This window comes from Panthera uncia (genome assembly GCF_023721935.1).
Source record: "Panthera uncia isolate 11264 chromosome A1 unlocalized genomic scaffold, Puncia_PCG_1.0 HiC_scaffold_17, whole genome shotgun sequence".
Classification (NCBI taxonomy): domain Eukaryota; kingdom Metazoa; phylum Chordata; class Mammalia; order Carnivora; family Felidae; genus Panthera; species Panthera uncia.
The window spans coordinates 14943394-14967354 of record NW_026057577.1 but is presented as its reverse complement, the minus strand read 5'-3'; the positions used below and the strand labels follow the sequence as shown (position 1 = coordinate 14967354).

General features: G+C 38.2%; 1 pseudogene; it reads right to left on the bottom strand.

Annotated features, from left to right (window-relative positions):
* Positions 1 to 4595: 4595 nt before the first annotated feature.
* LOC125935126 (rho guanine nucleotide exchange factor 39-like) lies at positions 4596 to 15233 on the bottom strand (annotated as a pseudogene).
* Positions 15234 to 23961: the final 8728 nt, after the last annotated feature.

Sequence of the window (23961 nt, the reverse complement as noted above, 5' to 3'; positions counted from 1 at the left end):
ATAATAGTTAACCATCACTCCCATTTACAATTGCACAAAAAATAAAATACCTAGGAATACACTTAACCAAAGAGATGAAAGATCTGTACTCTGAAAAATATAAAACACTGATAAAAGCAATTGAAGACAACACAAAGTAATGGACAGACATTCCATGCTCATGGATTGGAAGAACAAATATCATTAAAATGTCTATACTACCTGCAGCAATCTACAGATTTAATGCAATGCCTATCAAAATACCAACAGCATTTTTCACAGAACTAGTACAAATAATTCTAAACTTTGCATGGAACCACAAAAGACCCCCACTAGCCAAAGACAACTTGAAAAAGAAAAATAAAACTGGAAGTATCACAATTCTGGACTTCAAGTTATATTACAAAGCTACAGTAATCAAAACAGTATGGTACTAGCACACAGACACACTGATCCAAAGAACAGAATAGAAAACCCAGAAATAAACCCCCAAGTATATTATCAATTAATCTTCGACAAAGCTGGAAAGAATATCCAATGGGAAAAGATAGTCTTTTCAACAAATGGTGCTGGGAAAACTGGACAGCTTCAGGCAAAAGAATGAAACCGGACCACATTCTTACACTATACACTCACATTAAAAAAAAAAACAAAAACAAAAACAAAAAACACCTCAAAATGGATCGAAGACCTAAATGAGTGACCTGAAACCATAAAAATCCTAGAAGAGATCACAGGCAGTAATTTCTCTGACACTGGCTGTAGCAACATTTTTCTAGATAGGTCTCCTGAGGCAAGGAAAATAAAAGCAAAATTGAACTGCTGGAACTACACAAAATAAAAAGCTTATGCATAGAGAAGTAAACAATCAACAAAACTAAAAGGCAACACATGGAATGGGAGAAAATATTTGTAAAAGACTTAACCAATAAAGGGTTAGTATCCAAAATATATAAAGAACTTCTGCAACTCAACACCCAAAAAACCAATGATCCAAAAAAATGAACACAACATGAATGGCTATTTCTCCAAAGACGACTTGAAGATGGCCAAGAGACACATGAAAAGATGCTCAACATCAGTCATCATCAGTGAAATGCAAAATCAAAACTACAGCGAGATATTACCTCATACCTGTAAAAATGGCTAAAATAAAAAACACAAGAAAGAACACATGCTCACAAGGATGTGGAGAAAAAGGAACCCTTGTGCACTGTTGGTGAAAATGCAAACTGGAGCAGCTACTCTAGAAAGCAGTATGAAGATTCCTCATAAAGTTAAAAATAAAACTACCCTATGATCCACTAATTGCACTACTGGGTGTTTATCCAAAGAATACAAAAACACTAATTCAAAACACATGCACCCCCCTGTTTACAGCAGCATTATTTAGAACAGCCAAATTATGGAAACCACCCAAGTATCTGTTGAAAGATGAATGGATAAAGAAGATGTGGTGTATATATACACAACATCAGCCATTAAAAAGAATGAAACCTTGCCATTTGCAACAATGTGGATGGAGCTAGAGAGAATCATGCTAAGCAAAATAAGTCAGAGAAAGATAAATATATGATTTCACTTATATGTGGAATGTTGGGTTTTTGTTTCTTTTTTTTTTTTTTTTTTGAGAAAGGGGAGGGAAGGGGAGAAGCAGAGAGAGAGGGAGAGAGAGAAAAATCCCAAAAAGAGTCTGCCCCTTGGCAGAGCAGAGCCTGAGGTGGGGCTCGAACTCACCAACCTACGAGATCATGACCTGAGGTGAAACCAAAAGTCAGATGCTTTACCAGCTGAGCCACCCAATCCCTCTAGTCATAGGTGGAATTTAAGAAATAAAACAAACAAGTAAAGGGGCAGGGGGAAGACAGAAAAAGGCAAACCAGGAAACAGAATCTTAACTACAGAGAACAAACCGATGGTTACCAGAGAGCAGGTGAATAAGGGGGATGGGTGAAACAGGTGAACGGGGTTAAGAGGACACTTATCATGATGAGCACTGAGTAATGTAGAGAATTGTTGAGTCACTATATTGTACACCTGAAACTAATATAATACTGTGTTAACTATACTGGGATTAAAATTAAAAGCTTAGTTTAAAAAGATGTAAAAAAAAAAAAAAAAGATTAGTGACCATCTATTATGTGGGTCTACTTCTAGGCTCTCTGTTCTGTGATCTATTTGTCTATTCTTTCATCAACACAATACTGTCTCAATGACTGTAGCTATCTAATAAATCTTATAGTGTCACTCCTGCAGCTTTGTTCTTCTCATTCCATATTATGTTGACTATTCTGGATCTTTTATGGATGCTCTCCCATATAAACTTTATAACCAGTTTCTTGAGATCCAAAAAATAACTTCCTGGGATTTTAATTGGGACTGTATTGAATCTATTGATTAAGTAGGGAAAAACTGACATCTTTACAACACTGAGTCTTCCTACCCATCAAAATGGATTCTTTATTTGTTCTTTGATATCATTTTTAAGAGTTTTGTATTTTTCCTCATATAGAATCTTGTACTTTTTGTTAGATTTATACCTAAGAATTTCATTTTGGGGGCATTGTGGTTTTGGAAGCGGTATTGTGGTTTTAGTTTCAAATTCCACTTGTTCCTTGCTAGTATGTAATACAAGAGTTGACTTTTGTATATTAACCTTATATCCTAAAGCTTTGCTGTAATCACTTACTAGTTCCTGTAGTTTCACCAGTTCTTTCAGATACTCTACATAAAGAAGCACGTCATCTTTGAACAAAGATAAATCAATCTGTTGAGAGAGATTTGAGTTGAATATGAAGCTGTACTTCTGTAGGGCAAGGCTCTAAGTGACCAAGCCAAGAGCACATACTGGGAAAAGCCTACCTATGAAAGCATGCAAAGGGCTCTGAAAAAGTACAAGAGCAATAATGCAAAGGATTAGGAAGGACCCTGCTGAACACTCAGGCATTTACAAGAGAGCTTTAGGAACCACACTGCATATGTAAATCTAATATAGCCCCAGTTAAAGGGTATTTTAGATCCTTCATAAAGAAGCTTTAAAACAACCCTGAAAAGGCACTGATATGCAAGCAAATTAACTGCTAGCAGAAACAACACCCAAAAAGTCATTAAAATACGAAAAAAAAATCTAGAAGCTCAACAAAATAAGACTGATAATGTTACATATAAACAAAAATTACCAGAACAAAGAAGAAAAATGATGCCTTTAACCAGAAGATAAATCCATGAGTAGCAACAAACCTAGAAATCACAGACACAGGAAATTTGTGCTTAACCCCTCCTTTGAGTTATTCTTTATATTTTTAGTTATCATTTATATTTTTCATTCTAATATTTTATTATATTCAGTTTTCTGCCAAAGTCACCCAACTTATCTTTAATTCCTTATATTTTTAATCATAATTATTTTACCATTACACCTGATAATTTGATGATCTGGATTCCCTTTGAATGTTTCTATAGTCACTTTTTGCTCCTGGGCTTTTGATCATCTCTGTTTGTGAACACCTGATTGTTTTTGATGTAGTATTGAACAGTGTATACAAAAATTATAGACATATTTTTCAGACAATGGAAGATGTTCTTGCTGGCCAAGATTTACACTGCTTTCTGCCATGCAGGCCAGAGACCTGTAACACTGGGGACCATTAGCATAGTTTCTGATTAGACTTAATCCTAGGACAGAGCCTTATGGAATCTCCTTCAGAAAACTGTGGCATTTACCAAGACAACTCCTCCTTGGCTCTCTCTAAATTCAATTTGTTGTCTTCTAACCTCCTTGAAGCTGCTCAAAGTTCTGCTCTGCTTCTCAGCCTGTCATCTACTGATAATTCTATGAAAACAGCCATTTAAGTGCCTTAGAGAAGAAATCAGTAACCTTTATCTGTAAATGGCTAGATAGTAATACATTTCAGACTTTGAAGACCAAGAGTAGAACTTGAGTATATTGTATAGGTAAATATATAACAAGAAAGAAATCCCCTACCCTGTCCTGATTCCTAGGGAGGGCCATCCCAGGTTGTTAGCACACTTTAGGCCCAACTACCATATAGAAGAGGCATTCTCCAGATGAAAAGTGACTTCCTGGTGGACTACACAGGGAGAATAAGCTGCAAGGGCCCGAAAGTCAGTATTCATCTCTGCCTCCCTGAAATTGAGAACCCCATTCTCTCCCCTTAGAGAGCCAAGCCATGTCCACTTGAGTAGCTGGCCAGAGTGGAGCCAATTCATGGAGCTCAGGTTCTAGGTTCCTGGAAGTTGCCAAAGGCAGAGTTCTCAACTTTTAAGTCAAGACCAACATGAGCCATGGACAATGGCAACCCACAGTTATTGGCTGGGGAGGCAGAGCTGGGAATGAAGCGAGGAGTGGAGGAAGATGTCTTAGCCTGGTCTCTATGGCTCACAGCGCCAATCTGCTCAAGAGTACTTGAAAGCCACACAAAAATTCAGCAAACTAGAACAGGTAACAGTTTGCCAACCCTCGCTTAAAAGTCAACAATGACTCCTGATACCAGACTATCTACTCTATGCCCTTTTTCAAGATTTTAATTCAGAAAATTCTTTTTTTTTTAAGAAAAACACTTTACTAAAATCCAGTGGGAAGATAGATTGTAGAAACTGCATACAACATAAAACATCCAGTTACAAAGCTGCAATCTTGATAAACAACCAGCCACAGACATACTACCGAGCTATCAGTCCCAAATCCCCTCATTTGTATTGGAGGGGCTGGTTCAGCAGAGGTTCAATTGGGTCAAATTTGGTTTCCTGATTCTTTTTTTTTTCCAATCGTTGATTTTTCATAGAGAGAGAATGTGCATGCCTTAATGGGGCAGAGAGACAGGGAAACAGAGGATCCAAATCCAGCTCCACACTGGCAGTATAGAGCCCAATGTGGGGCTTAAACTCACCAACCATGAGATCATGACCTGAGCCGAAGTCGAATGCTTAACCAACTGAGCCACCCAGGTGCCCTGGTTTCCTGATTCTTCAGGGCTGGTCAAATGAGTTTGCATGGCATGGTTCCAAGCAAACACAAAATGACCCTTCTGAAACCATCAAGGGTTCTGTGTTTTGTTTAGTAGTGAGGATTTATTTGTACTCCTGACTCTGACCTATCCCTCAAGTACCCTGGAATTTGTGATGTCTCTAGTTCTTCTGGCCGCTGATGGCCCAAGTAAGACTGTGGTGCCAGAACAACAGCTCTCCTGGTCTGTGGACATAAGCAGTAACTTCTCATGGGGGAAAGGACAGACTGAGCAGTCTACCACAAGGACCTCCTGAGTGGCCAAAGACCCTGTGGCATTGACACAGGGCCATGGGGTAGAGGGCATGGCAGGCAAAGGTGCTACTCTGCAGCAGGTGCAGTGGGGTGTCGAAATTTGGACATGAGGAGCACATGAGAGAAGAGGAAGAACATTTCGGCAAAGTTCCCCATCGGAGGCACTATCAACAGCCAAACATGGAGTACGAACCAGCCACCTGAGGTAAGCCCCTCTTCCTGGCAGTCACTGGCCAAACTAGAGGTGCTGCTCATTCTTCTGTTTCTGACCAAAGCTGTGGATTTTCTGCACAGTTTCAGTGAGCCAGGCAACCCTGGTGAGTCCCTTGGTGGTCAGGGCTATTGGGATCTGTGTTTTCAGCCAAAGCCATGACAAGAATCTCCTGCTGCTGGAACCTCTGCAGAGGCTGAGGGAGCAGGTCCTGAAGATGAAGGCTCACAAATTCAGGGCTGACTTCCTGAAGTCGTACAAATCTCCAGAAACATTTTTCTCTAAGTTGTTCTTGCAGGGTGGTCCAGGACCTCTACATGTTGGCAGCAAATTGAAAGTAGAGCTCTAGGTGGGGGCAGAAGCCTTCCAGCCCCTGTCCCCAGTGCCCTACTTTGGAGGTAGGGAAGCAGCTCTTAGCTGGTGTCATAAATGAGTTCCCAGGACCCAGAGTGGGCCTGGTGCTTTGCTAGTTGTAGAGTGCCCTTGGCTCTTGGAATTCCCATGAAATACATGGCCACCACCAGCTCTGGCTGTTCCTGGTAGTACCCTCGGTCTCCATCAGCTCCCAGGCAGTGCAGGCACATTTCGGCTCCCAAGCGCACACTGCTATAGCACCTGGCCTCTCCTGCTGGGCTGAGTGGTCAGTGCTCTAATCCAGAAACTCTTGCTTCCAAGATAGCTTTCTCACTTCTAAACATTTTTTTTAAACGTGTGTGCAGATTTTTCTCAGTAGATTTAGTCTAAAACAGAGTTTCTCAATCTCGGCACTCTTGACATTTTGGGTCAGACACTTCATTGTGGAGGACAGTCGGATGCACTACAGGATGGCAGCAGCTTGCCCACCTCTATCCACTGGGCGCCAGTATCACTTCCCCAGTTCTGACGACCAAAAATGTCTCCAGACATTGCCAAATATCCCCTCGGGAGACTATTGCCCCACTTCGGAACTACTGGTAAAAAATAACTACTTTTGCATTACCAGAAGAGGAAACTGAACATATTTAAACTCCTTGAATTCTGGTTATTTTTATGCAAAAAATAAAATGCAGCATTATAAGGGTTATATAACCTAGAAAACGCTCGACTTAGTGTTTCATATATAAGAAACTATTTTGGGGAGCCAGACATGTGCCTAAAGATATAAAGATAGTTAATAATATATTTAGGATGGGTCAGTAAATAATAATTATTAAATGTGTCCATAACCCATGCTTGTTAATAATTTGAATCTATTACATGTTTATGAAGTTACCGGGATTTTTCTCAACTTATTTTACATTTATTATCCATTTCACTCTCAGAATAATCCAAGGAGATAGGTACATTGTTGTTCTCATCTTTAACATGTAGAAAATGAGGTGCAGAGATGTTAAGTAACTTGCCCAGTATTGACAGGAGATAAGTGACAGCACCAGAATTCCAACTGAAGCCTTCAGTCTCTAGAGACTCAGCTTTCATAGTTTGCTATTTTTAAAGGAATGAAGCTTAATAATAAAAATGTGCTTTGAATTCCTGGTTGCAAGGATTTCTGGATGTGATGGATTTTATTGAATTAGTCACTGTGTTTCTCTTCGGGGTTCTTTTAATGCTTGCTCATAGCTCTTTTAAAAAGGATGAAGACTGAGTTCATTTAAGACCATTTTGTTCAGTACTTAAATAAGCTGAATGATGTTCATAATAATGAGATTTTGGATTATATGTGCAAAGATTTAAAATGTCCCAGGAGGAATTTAGTATAGAATTCATAAAATATTTCTTGACAGCTAGAGTTCTTAAGCACAATTGTGGCCAAAAAGTAATAGAATATCGAAAAGTGGAAAAATAAAAAACAGCTAACAATATGACTGCTATAATTTACCAGCATAACTTCTTAATGGGATTCAGGTCATAAATTCAATTTCCAGGTGAAAAGTCACTATTAAAAGTTGTTGAGAACCAAGCCAAGATTATTAGGATGATACAGAATGGGTAGAGATAAAGGAGAAGAGCAGACATGTTTAAGTAATATCCTCTGTTCTAAAAATCAACTGTTATTAGTTATACATTAATATGTAAAGAAGTATAAGGTGTGCATACTACTACACAATTTGGACCTCAAAAGTTCAAATAAATGATCATGTACCTGAGGTGAAGCAGGGAAGATATGATGCAAGAAGGAGAGATATTTTACTAGTGGGCAGGCAAGGACATGGGCATATTTAAATTTGGTAAGCAGAAAGAAATCTTTATTAGCGCTTATACAGTTAGAACTAGGTATGTCCAAGTACACATGCACACATGTTTACATATATATTCACACACATTTTTGTCTGATCTAGTTTATTACCTGTTTTTTTTGTTTTGTTTTGTTTTTAATGTTATTTATTTTGAGAGGGGAGAGAAGAGTATATATATAGAGAGAGAATCCCAACCATGCTTCACACTCAGCACGGAGCCTGACATGGGCTTGACCCCATGAAACCATGAAATCATGACCTGAGCCAAAATCAAGAATCAGACGCTTAATTACCTGAGTCACCCAGGCTCTCTGTTTATTATGCCCTAAAGATGCACTCAACAAGCACAGACATATTTGTCTTTCTAACAATAGTAGTATAGTTATGGTATTAACATAATCTATTCCCCTAAAATACACATAGAGAGTGATTCCAGAACCCAAATGTGGGTCATCCATGTTTAACTTGGAAAAACTTTATGTCATACTCAAATAGCATATAAGATGCTATTAGATCACGTTCTCATTAATAAATTATTGTTTTATATCTCTATGTTAAACACATAGAGAAAGATAATTAAAGGAAGGAGCCTAGATTTTAAGAAATAAAATTATTTAGGGTTTCCCCAAAGCTTTGTAGCCTATGTAGAATCATGACAATATAATTTGACATTGGTCCTAGCCATGATGGTATGACCAGTACTAGCCTAGCTCTTCAAAAATAAAACAGAAAGTTTAATGAGGCAATTGTTTGCCAAAAGTGGATAAAAGGGACAAAGAATTGCAGGTTTTGAGAGTCTGGGAATACATGGAGTAAGATCCACAACATCCGTGGCTTAGTGTGTACAGGCACTTTCTAGAACACAGGAAAGCCAGGGACAAACAGACCACGATAGTCTTTCTAAACTGAGGAAATACAGATAGGCGATATAAATCATTAAACTGACTGGAGGTTGTGGATTAGAATAGAAAACAAAAGGGAGGTGAATAGAAGACAACTCCCAGAATCTACATGGAGTTCCTCTTACTTTGCTGGTCAAATACTATGCTGTGTGTATTGTGAGTGAGACTCTGGAAGGTCTGGAAGAGAACAGATGCTAGCCGTAAGCTAGCTGGACATTTTAGCACCTGTGCTGTCTAGGAGACACAGAGGTCCAGCAAGAACGGAAAGTCTCTGCTGAACACTTGGTACTTTGCCTGACTCCCAGGAAGTCACTTACTGATCCTAGAATAATAGGTAATACAGACTCACTCTAACATAGCTTTTTATAAGCATGGTTACCAGTAAGGGGATGCTTGCAAGAATGAAACTAAGCACTTCCCAGAGAAAGGCAACAGAAACTGACCACAAGAAAGCCTAGATGTTGGAATCAGTAGATGAGGTGCGTATGTATTTACATATGTCCAGAGACTTAAATGAATGTGTGTTCATAATAAATAAACAGATGAACCTGAAAAGTAAAATATTTGAATTTTTTTAATGTTTATTTATTTTTGAGAGAGAGAGAGACAGACAGAGTGTGAGCAGGGGAGGGGCAGAGAGAGGGAGACACAGAATCTGAAGCAGGCTCCAGGCTCTGAGCTGTCAGCACAGAGCCCGACACGGGGCTCGAATTCATGGACCATGAGATATGACCTGAGCCAAAGTCAGATGCTTAACCAACTGAGCCACCCAGGCACCCTGAAAAGTAAAATATTTTAAAAGCAAAAGGGGGTGAGTGAATGGGTTAACAACAGCTTGGAAACAACAGAAGAAAAAGAAAAAAATAGAGACTCAAAGATGCATGAGTCAAAATTAAGTGGTAAAACATAAACATAAATGGTAAAATAGAAATATAAGTATAAAACATTAAATATATATATATATATATATATATATGGTCCCAGATAGAAGGACAAGGGAAAAGAAAAAATGCTTGAAGAAATGAGGGCTCAAACTCACCATAATTTGGTAAATAAATAAATAAATAAATACCAAGATCCAGGAAGGCCAGCAAATCTCAGAAAGAATGTATAGAAATAAAACACATTTGGATATGTTACCTTCTAACAGCTGAAAATGATAAATCAAGGTAAAATCTTGAGAGCAGCAAGAAAAACAACACATGCAAGAGCAATGAAACAAATGACAATTGACTTTTTTTAATGTTTACTTATTTATTTTTGAGAGGAAGAGAGAGAGAGAGAAGAGAGGAGGGGCAGAGGGAGAGGGAGAGAGAAAATCCAAAGCAGTCTCTGCACCCTCAGCACAGAGCCCAACTTGGGACTCGAACTCACGAACCATGAGACAAAATCAAGAGTCAGATGCTTAACCAACTGAGCCAACCAGGTGCTCCCAAGTGATGACTGATTTCTAATCAGGCAGTGCAGACCAAAAAGAACATAATCTTAATAGTTAAAAAAAAAAACTTGTCAACCCAGAAATTTATATCAAGTGAAAATATGCTTCAAATATGAATGTGATAAGAAAAAAATTTTTAGATAAAAAAAAAACATGAAGCAAATTCATGTTATTCAAACTGAAGGAAAGTGACCAATATGGCAACTTCAATATACAGGAAGAGACAAAGAACAACAGAGATATAAATATCTGGGAGTGCCTGGGTGGTTCAGTGGGTTAAGCGTCACACTCTTAACTATTCTTACATGAGAGTCCAGATGGAGGCATTTCCAAACCTTAAGCTGTTAACATCCTTCTACTCTCTGAACCTTGATATGGTGACATCTGTCTCACGGCTTCCTATCCTTATGCATCATAATAACCAACTCCCCTTTATGCAGCATTCTCCTTCTCAAGGAAGAAAATACAGTCCCAAAGTTCCCAGCCCAAGTGTGACTACATCTCTCTGGCCAAAACGTGGCTACACACCCACCCTAGACTGAACGTTGGCAAAGGAGAACAGGCCACCAATATTAGACCTGACCTGTCATGATTTAGACATTGGGCATTTTACTGTTGCTCAACCATGGGTCTATTAGTTAAAAAAAAAAAGCAGAGGGTGGGGAGCACTGGCTATTGAATAGACAACCAGTAGAATGTACCACATTTGGTAAGACAAAATTAATCTGGAATTAGTGTACAGAATGGATGAGGGAGTGAGTTATAAAGGGAGGTATTAAATAAAGGAAGCGATGGACAGAGCATATGGAGGCAGATCATTAACCAGAGCACTGCCACTAAGAGACTGCCTCAACAGTGCATGAGTATAACCTTGGAAGACATAAACTACCATCTAATGTGAAGTTATAAAAAAGAGAATGCGAGAGATCCTATTTGGTTTGTACTCTGTGTTACCAGATTGTTTAATTGCTTTAATTTCTTCATATCCCCAGGAGACCACTTAGAATTGTCTCATGTGTCTCCCAATTTAATTTCTATCGAATACTTTTAAACCTCCTTCCTATACTCTTCACCTACCCTCTGGCTTTTCTGGCAAAGGAGTACTGGCAGTCTTGCTGCTATCTTTTACTTATTAAAATGTCTTCGTTTGCAGCAGCCTAATGCAGCATTCAGCACTTGGCATGCTGCCATGTTGGTTATTCCTTTTAGCTTGGGTTTTCAATTCCTGTTTTAAAAGAACATAACACCCAGTGGGCAATATGGAGATTAGAAGCAGCAAATGACATGACAAGGGCAAAAAACATATGTTATAAACATTATAAATTTCCCTACAAGGGTGGGTATGAGTGGTAGCAAAGTAAACACAGACAATAAACACTCTGCTTCATTATGCTTTCTTTGTCGCATACATTTTATTTACTTATTTATTTAAATTCAACTTAGTTAACATTCCATATAGTATTGGTTTCAGGAGTAGATTCATCACTTACCCAAAACACCCAATGTTCATCCCAACAAGTGCCTTCCTTAATGCCCATCACCCACCTAGCTCATACATTTTTTTTTTAATTTTTAATTAGGCTCCATGTCCAGCCCAGAGCCCAACATGGGGCTTAAACTCACAACCCTGACAACAAGAACTGAGCTGAGATCAAGAGTCAGATGCTTCATCGACGGAGCCAAGTAGTCAACTCCATACATTTTTTTTTTAATCCATAATCATGGCTTGTGCCTAGGTCCTTCCTGTCTATTGTCAACCCACAGAGCTATAATACAGAGAACAATACTCAAACAGGACACCTGAAGTTTTCTAATCAAATGGGAATAAGACTTCTGGAACCAGTGCTTACCAATTTATCCAGAAATTGCACTATGTCTACACTGCAGCAGAATCAGTCCATTTATTTTGCACACAGTGCTACGTGTGGTCAAGTACAGCTTCCTAAAACAAAAGCCATCTCTGAACAAAACTTGATTCATAGGAGTAATCAGATTTCACCATTAAATTTATTGAGCATGTAATTTATAGGCACAAACCACAGCCAATATTGTAGGTGTGGCAAATAGTTTTTAAAAATCAAAAATTAACGACCAGAGATTAAAACATACAATGGTAGCAGACACATTCTGATAAATCATAACATACATTTCTCAGTTGATATTAAGTGCTCACTTATACTTTAAAGCAATACCTGCTCTGCTTTTTTTCTTTTTTTTTTTTTAACTGAAAAGTTTCTTCTTAACTTCATGACAAGGGAGACCTACCAAAGCCTTCCTATCTACTCTGGAACGTTAACTTCAAAGAAAGGGAACAAATTCTAGGTCGGTAATGATCAGCTCTTCAATGTCCTTATGCTTAAAAAAATACAGTAATGCTTAAAAAAATAAATAAATAAAAACAAAAGCAAAAACAAAAAAAATAACTTAGGTTCATTGTTGAAGTCTCTTCCAATTGTATTAAGAAATAGGTATCTGGGGTGCCTGGGTGGCTCAGTTGGATGAGCCTCCGACTTCGGCTCAGGTCATGATCCTGCATCTCGTGAGTTCGAGCCTCATGTCAGGCTCTGTAATAACAGCTCAGAGCCTGAAGCCTGCTTCAGATTCTGTGTCTCCCTCTCTCTTCCCCTTCCCCGCTCATGCTCTGTCTCTCTCTGTCTCTCAAAGATGAATAAACATTAAAAAAAATTTTTTTAAAGAAATAGGTATCTCATTTCTTCATTTTCCTCAGACCATAGTAATGAGCTCTGAAAAAATTTATAACAAATATTAACTTAAAATATAAATTCTTGCATAAAGATAGACTAACATACTTAATATAATCATTTTCTTTGCTACATGACTTTATATATATTCAATCTACATTTTATATGATTTTAATATATTTTTTAATGTTTTACTTCTAGAAATTGGAAGATATTATGTCCCAAGTTGCCGTACTGATTAATTTTTCTTCCAACAAATGGAAAACAGAAGATGGAGAGTAAAATATGTCTTACAGCCATGTAGCCACGTTAGCCATATCCTGGGTGAAATATGTGCCTTTTTAAAAGCAGTACTAATGATCAATATGGGGGTTTTGTACATTATCAATAGGGTGGTAACCCAAAGCTTTCATCAATTTACCTTTTCCTGATTCCAATTACAATACAAAAATATACATAATGTACTAATTCAAAAGCTCTCCATGCCAACAAAAAATATCGATGTCTAAATACATAGCACCAAGACTAAATACCTAACACCGACTAAAGGTTAAAGAGGTATCTTTTGTTTTTCCCCTGTTGAGAAAAGACCCCATCTGCTGGTTTCTATCATCAAAACAGCTTCCAGACAATTCATTAGGAAAACTAAATACTTACCAACCCATACTACTTTTGTACACAGATATATTGACTCCTCCTCCAGCACCGTGTCCCTGGACACCTAAACATTATTGAAGTCCTTTATATTACGCATGTTTAAACAAAGGTATGTACGAGTCTAAGAATTTCCCAAAAGAATTCACAAACCATTTCAGTGCAGCAATTAAACTAAAATGGAAAAGCAATAAAAGATTTTAGCCATGTGATCTTGTGAGCCTTACAGGAAAGGAGGAAGTTTCAATAGGAAGTGACTTAGACACTGCAAGTTTATTCTTCCTCCCTATGTACCATGTTTCATATTCTGGAAAAGAAGCATCAACTTCAAATATAAATACTATATATACATATATATGTATGTACTATAAGTACTAGAATAAATTTCATGTTAAATAAAAATGTTAGATCACTTCAAAACAACTCAGAACTCAGGGGAGATGATGCACAAAAGAGCATACTTCTACTCACATTGTTTATTCCTTTAAGACATATTTATTGTGCAACAAACACTGAAAACTCTAGAGGCCTAGGGAGAATATACGACGAAGAGGTATGACAATTGCTCTCCAAGGACTCTTCACTTTGCCTTCAATTTTATACAGACCCCTTTCACACATTCTTAAGGTTTGCAACTTGAAGTTCTTGAAGCACTAGCCAAAATGCTGTCTTTATTAGCAGAAAAATATTATTGTAGCCAAAAAGTTAAAACTACGAATTTTTTAAAATTATCTATTTCCCCTTCTTGAGTGACCAGAGAATAAGGAATCAATTTATTACTTCCTTTTGCAGTTTCCAGAAGCCCCCCCAAATTATCTTCTCAATTCTAATTCTACTTTTGTGACGGTTCTTTTTAAACTCCTACTTCAGCTTCACTACACCAAACACACTCCTCCAGTGTTGCTGTCTCATGGCTCAAGACGGATTTTCTACACTTTTCCTTTGAACAAGTTCCGGAAATTCAGAGGGCTCATGATCTTAAATCAAGTAACTATCCCCATGGCTGTGGTGTTGGAAAGCAAGACGATCACTTTCTAGGAACTTGCTTTTTGTCACTTTCACAATACCTAGTGTTTGTTTATCTGAAGAAAGTTTAGGGACTCCTGGGTGGTGCAGTTGGTTGAGCTTCTGACTCTTGCTAACGGTTCAGGTCATGATCTCAACAGTCATGAGATTAAGCCCCGTGTCAGGCTCTGAAATGAACATGCAGCCTGCTTGGGATTCTCTCTCTCTCTCCCCCCTCCTCTGCTCATGCTCTCTTTCTCAAAATAAATAAACACTTAAAAAATAAAATAAATTAGTAAGTTGTGTAAGAGACTTCAGATGCCTAAATGTCAGATGTGGTCCTTTTTTACAGAGAAAATAAAGAGTATTTCAGTAGAATGATAATCCACTTTATGCAGAAACTAAGCAAACACATGAAGTTCTTGTAAGCAAGTGAGGGAGTGAGGTTCCACTGGTAAATAAAATTATTTCAAATTGCTCAGATTTATTTTAGGTCAGCTTTGGAATCATTTAAAAATCATAACATATGCAAGTCCTGCGCTAGTCCAGCTGCTTAATTTTCCAGGATTATTTATAAATCACTTTTGTTCAATAAGTAAAATTACCTTCCCTGCTAAATTTGAATTACCAGACACTTCCAAAATATTTCTCAAACCAGCAACTGTTTTCTCATTCGCTACTTGGCATGTCTTCAACAACTTATTTAACACTTGTAGCAGTGTCTCAAAGATCTGATCCATCGTGTTGGAGTGATTTGTTTTCCCACTGCAGCATCGTTTGATTTCCAACAGACAGTATTTCTGCAAATAAGCTTCAGAAGTGTGAAGCGCCTCCATCACAGTCATGCACAAACGTGCCCAAACCTAACAGGCATGAAATAGTTAAATGGCAAAGCCCTAAGCAGCTGCAGCCAACAGCGACACATGATATGGTCCAAGAAATAACCTGAGAGACACTCCTTTGATTAATGTACTGAAAGATACTGAAATAGTTGTTCTCTTTCTGCCAAAAGCCGGAATGGTTTAAGACTGTTGGTCAAACTGAAATGATCATAAGAATCACCTAGGCAGCATTTTACATCTAGAGATTCTTGGGTTCCATGCCCAGCAATTTTGTTCAGTGGCATTGGGGGCAGGGGGAAATCACTATTTTTTTTTTAAGTGCCCCAATTAGGAAACTTTCTCCAGTCCTCTGCTCAGGCAGGATTAGAATAAATGATAGAACCATACATCAATACCAAGTGTTCTATATAAATACCAATTGTATTTTGGTATATTTACTTTCAGAAATCATTCATGTATATACATACACTCAGTTTAGTGATCTTGGCTACAGTTCATTTAATTATGTGTCTAGAAATATTTTTTTAATTGGACACTTTTAGATATTCTTGCACAGAAATTTCTGAACTCAGTGGACCCAAATGATCAATATTCTCACGCATTAGAGTAAGTAGATCCTGTAATCAGCAACCCTTACAGAAAAAGACAGAAACAAAGTCTATTTGGATTTTAATTTCCTTCATGTGAAATGTGATGAAAGAACCATGTGAGCTGTGACCATAAGGAAACCACTGATCTACACCTCTCCTTCCTCCTGCCCCTCACCATCCCTTCTAAGGAGAGGAACAGCATTCCCAGGAAACTGTACTAGGCCATTTTGCAAAGAGGAAAGTGCTATCACTCCCCTACCTTCTAAATTCATATGGATAAATGCCATAGCATCTAGGAGCAGGAAGAGCCAAAGTTGTATATATGTGGGAGGCAAATCTACATTCTCTAGAGGCTATGTAAGGGGTGGTTAGAGCCTACTCTAGACCTGTGTCCGATCCTCATGATGACACTTATACACTTTCTACTTTGTCTACGTATTTAACCTCTCTTTGCTTTACTCTCCTGATCTGGAAAAATGGGGTACACTTTAATATTTACCCCGTTATCACCATATCTGTGATTGCTACCTTAGTATTCAGAGGGCCAACAGACCAGCAGCATAGGCCCTACCTACAGCCTGTGAGAAACGCAGGACTTAGGCCCTGTCCCAGAATATGCATTTTTAATAAAATTTTCACACGTGGCATCCGACAGTTTGAGAAGCACTGACTTAAGACATGTGAGGATCTTAGAATTTTAAGGAATTTACAAATTTGCTGTTATTATTTAGTTTAAATCTGAACATTACACAAAGCCAAGAATTAAAAATTCTGCCAACAGGTATATAGATCTGATAGAAGCAGTGCCCAGTACGGTCTGTTGGGGACAAATCAGAACCAATAGAAACCAGTTTGGACCAGCAAAGAACGTGTACAGATGATGGCAAAACTAGAGACTGAGAAAGATGACATAGGAAGAACTACAAGAGAAATCTATCTCTGACAAATTTCCTTCAAGATTGTCTCTCTGGGAAGGGAGATAGAAAAGTCAATAAATAACAGTGAAGGTTTAATAATGCATGCACACAGAACAGAGATAGGTTAAAAGAGAGAGAGAGAGAGAGAGGTGCACTCTGCCTGGAGAGGTCAGAGAATGCTTTTGCAGGGGACCCACATCTGAACTGGGTTTTAAAGAAGACATGTAGACAAAGAAAAAGGCATTCTGAGCTTTGGAAATCTCAAATACAAATGCTTGAGGTCTTCACTGCATGGTCGCTGAAATTCAACGTCACTACACCTTGCATGTGGGTGGCATGGCTCTGTGTTTATGAAGGAGAAAACCAGAAAAGGGTGTTGAAATGCTGCTAGATAGATGCTAGGGCCTGTCCCTCTGCCACACAGTTCTGTTGTTCAGGATGGGCCCAGAAATCTGCATTTATAGGCCATCCATCATTCTGCTATATTTGATAAGACATGATACTGGTGTGTGACTTAATTATGAAATGTTTTTATTTCTTTTTAATAAGCATAACTGTGTCCCAGGCCAAATGAGCTGCCAATGAAGGGTTAAACTAGTGAAGTGACCAACATTATTGTTTAAGTGGATAAGTTGGAGAAATGTGGTTATGCATTTATTTATAAATGGACAGTTAAAGGTATTGACTCTGGAGCCAACGTTCCAGATGTACTATGCAACCTTGTACAATCACTTTAATGCCCTGTGCCTCCTGACTTATCTCTGAAATGGGACACATAATGAGGCAGTTGAGGATCATGAAGCATCACTAACATTGTATAACATACAGTAAACATATAGTAAAAATAAATGCTTAGTCATGACCATCATAACCATGCTACGCCAGACTTCATATGGTAGAGTTTTATGAACAATGCATCTGCCCCAAGTAAAGATTACAGAAGGATATATTTAAAAATCCTGTTAATGGGGGCACCTGGGTGGCTCAGTCGGTTGAACGTCTGACTCTTGGTTTCGGCTCAGGTCATGATCTCATGGTGTCATAAGTTTGCGCCCCATGTCAGGTTCTGCACTGGCAGCACAGAGCCTGCTAGGAATTCTCTCTCTCTTGCTCTCTCTCTCTCTCTCTCTCTCTCTCTCTGCCCCTCCTCCACTTACAGTCTCTCCTTCCTAAAATAAATTAAAAAAATTTTTTTAAAAGAGTGGTTTAAAAAAATCCTCATACTCAGTGCCTTATGCATAGATAGAAGTTCATACTTATTTCAAAACTTCTCAGTACCCTTTTAAAAAGTAGAAATATTTCCTTGTACAAGTCTTCTTTTGTATTTTGAAGCATACATGGAATAGTGGCTCACTGATGTCAAATCTAATCAGAAAGATGAATGCTTGGCTACCATAAAGCAGCAAGACTTAAAAAGTCTCTTGAGGCCAAATGTGTTCTTTCTCAAACCAAACTCACTGAAACAATGCACAGACTCCAGACTTAAACCAAGACATGGGCAGAGAAAAGTCTGAAATACTTTAATACAGTTACCACATCGCACAGAATTCCATCTCTCTCTTTTTAAAAATAATCTAATACAAGAATAAGTTAGCCAAGCCATGGCTCATTATAACAACAGATGCATCATCTAGGAATTCACAATCTGTTTGTACATTCATTCTTTTTTGGAATCTTGAAGTTAACACAATACTGTTGAAAGATGTTGAGGCTTGGTAGATTTGAAATAGTTTGGTGATAGGCATGCTCATTCCTTATTAGCAGCACTATGAATCAGTAACGACTGACATGTATTAAAATTTTCAAATAATTTCTTTTCCAGTGATTATACATTCCAAACTTAAATGCATTAAAAGATCACTATAACTTTCTCTTGATAACTCTGCTTTTCAAATGGTATATAACAAGATACGAATACCTAAAACTATGGAAACATATGTATAAATTGAAACTAACGTGTACTTATTTAACTCAGGCCTTTTTGAGGACATAATTTATCCTGGATGTGCTGCTTTTTCTGAGTAGTAAACATAAGCTGACGATATATATATATATATATATATATATATACACATATATATACACACATATATATATATGTGTATATATATATATATATATATGTATATATATATATATATATATATATATATATATATATTCTGTATAGCTGGTATTCCAGGAACTTAAAATCTTGAAATAAAGAAATATAAAATGATATCATTGGGATAAAAGACAGGTTTAAAACTCAATAGTTTCTACATTTTCTTCAATGTTGAGGATATCCACAGAACTTGCTGTATACTCCTCTCAAACCAAGACGGTTTTAAAATGCCAAATAAATTCAATACAACCACAGCCTATTCTATCCTGCAGTCCTCCCAAGTGCCCTCCCCCAACTTGTCCTTCCACAGCTGGTATCTCTGCTTTCCTCTCCTGGCTGCAGGATGATTCCACCTTGTCCTCAGCATGCAACTTGAAGACCACTTCCACAGATGAGCCTCCCCTGACTTCCAGAACTAGGTTAAATAGTCTACTGCAGACTCACCTCACATTAAGTACTTCTCCATTCTAGCATCTGTCGATATGCCATTGTATGGTGTGTGTGTGTGTGTGTGTGTGTGTGTGTGTGTGTTTAATGTCTGCCTCTCCACTATCTCTGTGGAGGTAGAAACTTGACTTACTAGAGTCAGCCTCAGTGCCGATCACACAAAAGACACTTAAATACTGATTGAATGAATGAATACATTTTTTAAAATAAATATTTTATTATTTTATTTTATTTTATTTTATTTTATTTTATTTTTCAATATATGAAGTTTATTGTCAAATTGGTTTCCATACAACACCCAGTGCTCATCCCAAAAGGTGCCCTCCTCAATACCCATCACTCACCCTCCCCTCCCTCCCACCCCCCATCAACCCTCAGTTTGTTCTCAGTTTTTAACAGCCTCTTATGCTTTGGCTCTCTCCCACTCTAACCTCTTTTTTTTTTTTTTTTTCCTTCCCCTCCCGCATGGGTTTCTGTTAAGTTTCTCAGGATCCACATAAGAGTGAAACCATATGGTATCTGTCTTTCTCTGTATGGCTTATTTCACTTAGCATCACACTCTCCAGTTCCATCCACGTTGCTACAAAGGGCCATATTTCATTCCTTCTCATTGCCACGTAGTACTCCATTGTGTATATAAACCACAATTTCTTTATACGTTCACCAGTTGATGGACATTTAGGCTCTTTCCATAATTTGGCTATTGTTGAAAGTGCTGCTATAAACATTGGGGTACAAGTGCTCCTATGCATCAGTACTCCTGTATCCCTTGAGTAAATTCCTAGCAGTGCTATTGCTGGGTCATAGGGTAGGTCTATTTTTAATTTTCTGAGGAACCTCCACACTGTTTTCCAGAGTGGCTGCACCAATTTGCATTCCCACCAACAGTGCAAGAGGGTTCCCATTTCTCCACATCCTCTCCAGCATCTATAGTCTCCTGATTTGTTCATTTTGGCCACTCTGACTGGCGTGAGGTGATATCTGAGTGTGGTTTTGATTTGTATTTCCCTGATGAGGAGCGACGTTGAGCATCTTTTCATGTGCCTGTTGGCCATCCGGATGTCTTCTTTAGAGAAGTGTCTATTCATGTTTTCTGCCCATTTCTTCACTGGGTTATTTGTTTTTCGGGTGTGGAGTTTGGTGAGCTCTTTACAGATTTTGGATACTAGCCCTTTGCCCGATATGTCATTTGCAAATATCTTTTCCCATTCCGTTGGTTGCCTTTCAGTTTTGTTGGTTGTTTCCTTTGCTGTGCAGAAGCTTTTTATCTTCATAAGGTCCCAGTAGTTCACTTTTGCTTTTAATTCCCTTGCCTTTGGGGATGTGTCAAATAAGAAATTGCTACGGCTGAGGTCAGAGAGGTCTTTTCCTGCTTTCTCCTCTAGGGTTTTGATGGTTTCCTGTCTCACATTCAGGTCCTTTATCCATTTTGAGTTTATTTTTGTGAATGGTGTGAGAAAGTGGTCTAGTTTCAATCTTCTGCGTGTTGCTGTCCAGTTCTCCCAGCACCATTTGTTAAAGAGACTGTCTTTTTTCCACTGGATATTCTTTCCTGCTTTGTCAAAGATTAGTTGGCCATACATTTGTGGGTCTAGTTCTGGGGTTTCTATTCTATTCCATTGGTCTATGTGTCTGTTTTTGTGCCAATACCATGCTGTCTTGATGATGACAGCTTTGTAGTAGAGGTTAAAGTCTGGGATTGTGATGCCTCCTGCTTTGGTCTTCTTCTTCAAAATTACTTTCACTATTCGGGGCCTTTTGTGGTTCCATATGAATTTTGGGATTGCTTGTTCTAGTTTCGAGAAGAATGCTGGTGCGATTTTGATTGGGATTGCACTGAATGTGTAGATAGCTTTGGGTAGTATTGACATTTTTACAATATTTATAAAATAAATATTTTAAAAGAGAGAGCGTGTGCACGCATGCAAGTAGGGGAGGAGAAGAGACAAGAAGAGAGAGAGAATCCAAAGAAGGCTTCCTGCTCAGTGCAGAGCCCAGTGTGGGGCTTGATCCCATGACCATGAGATCATGACTGAGCCAACACCAAGAGTTGGACACCCAACCGAAAGAGCCACTGAGGCACTCCTACATGTTTTTTAATTAATAATTGTCAAGGCTCTTTTTTTTAATAGATTTTTTAACATTGTTTTTTGAGAGAGAGAGAGAGAGAGAGAGAGCAGGGGAAGAGCAGAGGGTTCTTTAAATACTTCTACATGTGCTAAACCCAAGAAATAAACATACACTCTTCCCTGGACAGTTTACAGAAAGAACAAGTCTTTATATTACATGATAATAGACGGTGACTACCCTCATCATGGAGAGCACTGAGTAATGTAGAGAATTATCAAATCACTAAGTTGTATACCTGAAACTGATAGAACATCATATGTCAACTACACTTCAATAATAAATATGTACACACATATATACATCAAACAAAAAAGCAAACACAAAACTGTGGATCCTGCCAGATGATGGAAAATTAAGTTGTCCATTTGCATAAAATGTTTCATGGCTTATTTGAATTGAACCAAACTTTTGAGCATCAAATCAAGAACAATTTTTAGCTGTAGCTGAGAAGCTGGGAAAGAAAGAATTATTCTCTACCTAGGGTTTCCTTACTCCATTATATATGCTGATTGTTATCTTGAGGGAAAGGAAATGCCCAAGCATAGCAGGCTTGTTCCTCACCACCGTGTCAAGATTCCATTTCACTCCTTCCTCTGTCATCCCACATAAGCAGAGTTTTCCAGTCACCTGTGGGTGATGGAGTCTGCTACTGAAAAACCCAACAGAGCAGTGAGAGTTAGCAAGCACAAAATGTTTTCATGCATTGGACCTAAACACAATTTAGGTCAGTTCAGATCGCCACCCTCAAGGAAATGAACAGTCACAGGAACTTCTACAATATTTCTTCATTGCTCTTGGTATAGATACATAATTTCATAGATAAATTGTTCCCTCTCTTCTACACCCAACCCCCCTGAGTTTCACCACCACAGCTGAGACTTCAACATACTTCCAAGATTTAGTCATGCTGCTTTAGTTATGAACCTTTTATGAAAAAGTTAGCTTGTTGTGAATCAGACCTTCCCACACAAGGCCACAAAAATGTGTGAGTTCATTTCTGAACAAAATATTTAGCTGAGTTAGGGTTGGTTTGCTTGTATCTCACATAAGACATGAGAACAGAAATCTTATTTTTGCAACAAGCGATCCATGATTTTTATTTATAATATCATAATCATCTTTGCAGATGACTAGATCTAACTCACTTTTCACACTTTTCTTCTTTATGTGTTCCTACAGGTTATCGAATGAAGTTTTAAAAAAACTTACTTGATTCTAATTTTCACATTGGAGAACATAGCTCAGGTTGTTCTATTCTAAAAAATTATATAGGAGGATGCTGTCCTATGTCAAAGGGGCTGAAGCCCATACAAAATGTGCCATTGCCAGTGAGCCTGTAGTGGCCGGACGATTGGCTCACATTTATGAGTCAGGACTGAAATCCCTCTTTGGTGCCAGTCATGGTGCCTGGTCAGCATGGGCCTCTGCCCAGGGTCAAATGAGGTTTTACTCCCTAAGGACAATGACATGAATCTTATTCATTAAATCTGAGGCTTTTCTGCCCCATAAAGTGATTCACACACTCAAAAATGAATATTTTAATGCATACACACTTCAAATAGCCTCACATCTTTAAATGGGAATTTGAATGGTTAGAACTATACACACACACACACACATAAACACACACACCACTTTTAGTTTCCAGGACTCAGCAGAGCAGATCAAGATCGAGATATCAAAGTCCTGATGACTGTGTATTTCCAGCGGGCTGGTCTCCTACTTCCCATTTGGGAAGAAGGGCTCTAAGAAGTACAAGTCTTCAGAGACAAACAACAGTGGCCAGAACTCAGGACTTACTGAGACTATATGATCAGCTTTCCTAAGCAAGGTTGTCTTATTCAAGAGGTTTGTGATACAAATCTAATTATTTAGAGACAAATGCTATACCCCAGGCTCCAAAGTATGGTGATTGCTTTAGAGTATTTTACATGTACTATCTCACAACAAAGCTCATTTGAGTAAACATTTAAATCACCATTTCGTCCGGATGCGTACTTTAAAACTAAAATTCAACACTGGCAGCTATTTCTCCACCCGAAATGAAAAACCTTCTCCAAGTTATCAACTAAAATCATTTCTTTCCAACACAATTTTAACCACCTCCTCAAAAAGATGTTGAAGTTAATTATACCTGATAATGACTCTCACCTCTCAGGAAGCATCAGAGAGTCTCCCAGGACACTCTAAGAAGGTATTTTCTAGTCTTGTCCAACCAGAAGCAACTAGGATGTGAAAGCAAAGTCGTCCACACATGGAGAAACCAAAGAACCAGTTCAGGGACAGAAAACTCCCCAAAAGTCCTTAGATATGAGGCACAGTGTGTCTGAGAGACTGAACGCCAGTAGTAAGAACCCTTGTGAATCCATTTTCAGACGTCCTACCAGTCTCATAAGTAATTTGAACTTCATTTTCCTCAGATGTAAAAGGTACAGAATAAAGCTGAGCCCACAAAGTTGTGAAAATCAAAACAAATTCCACATTAAAAAAAATTTTTAAAACATTAAATCCTCATGTTAGGGTGAGATACTGTTTATTAACTG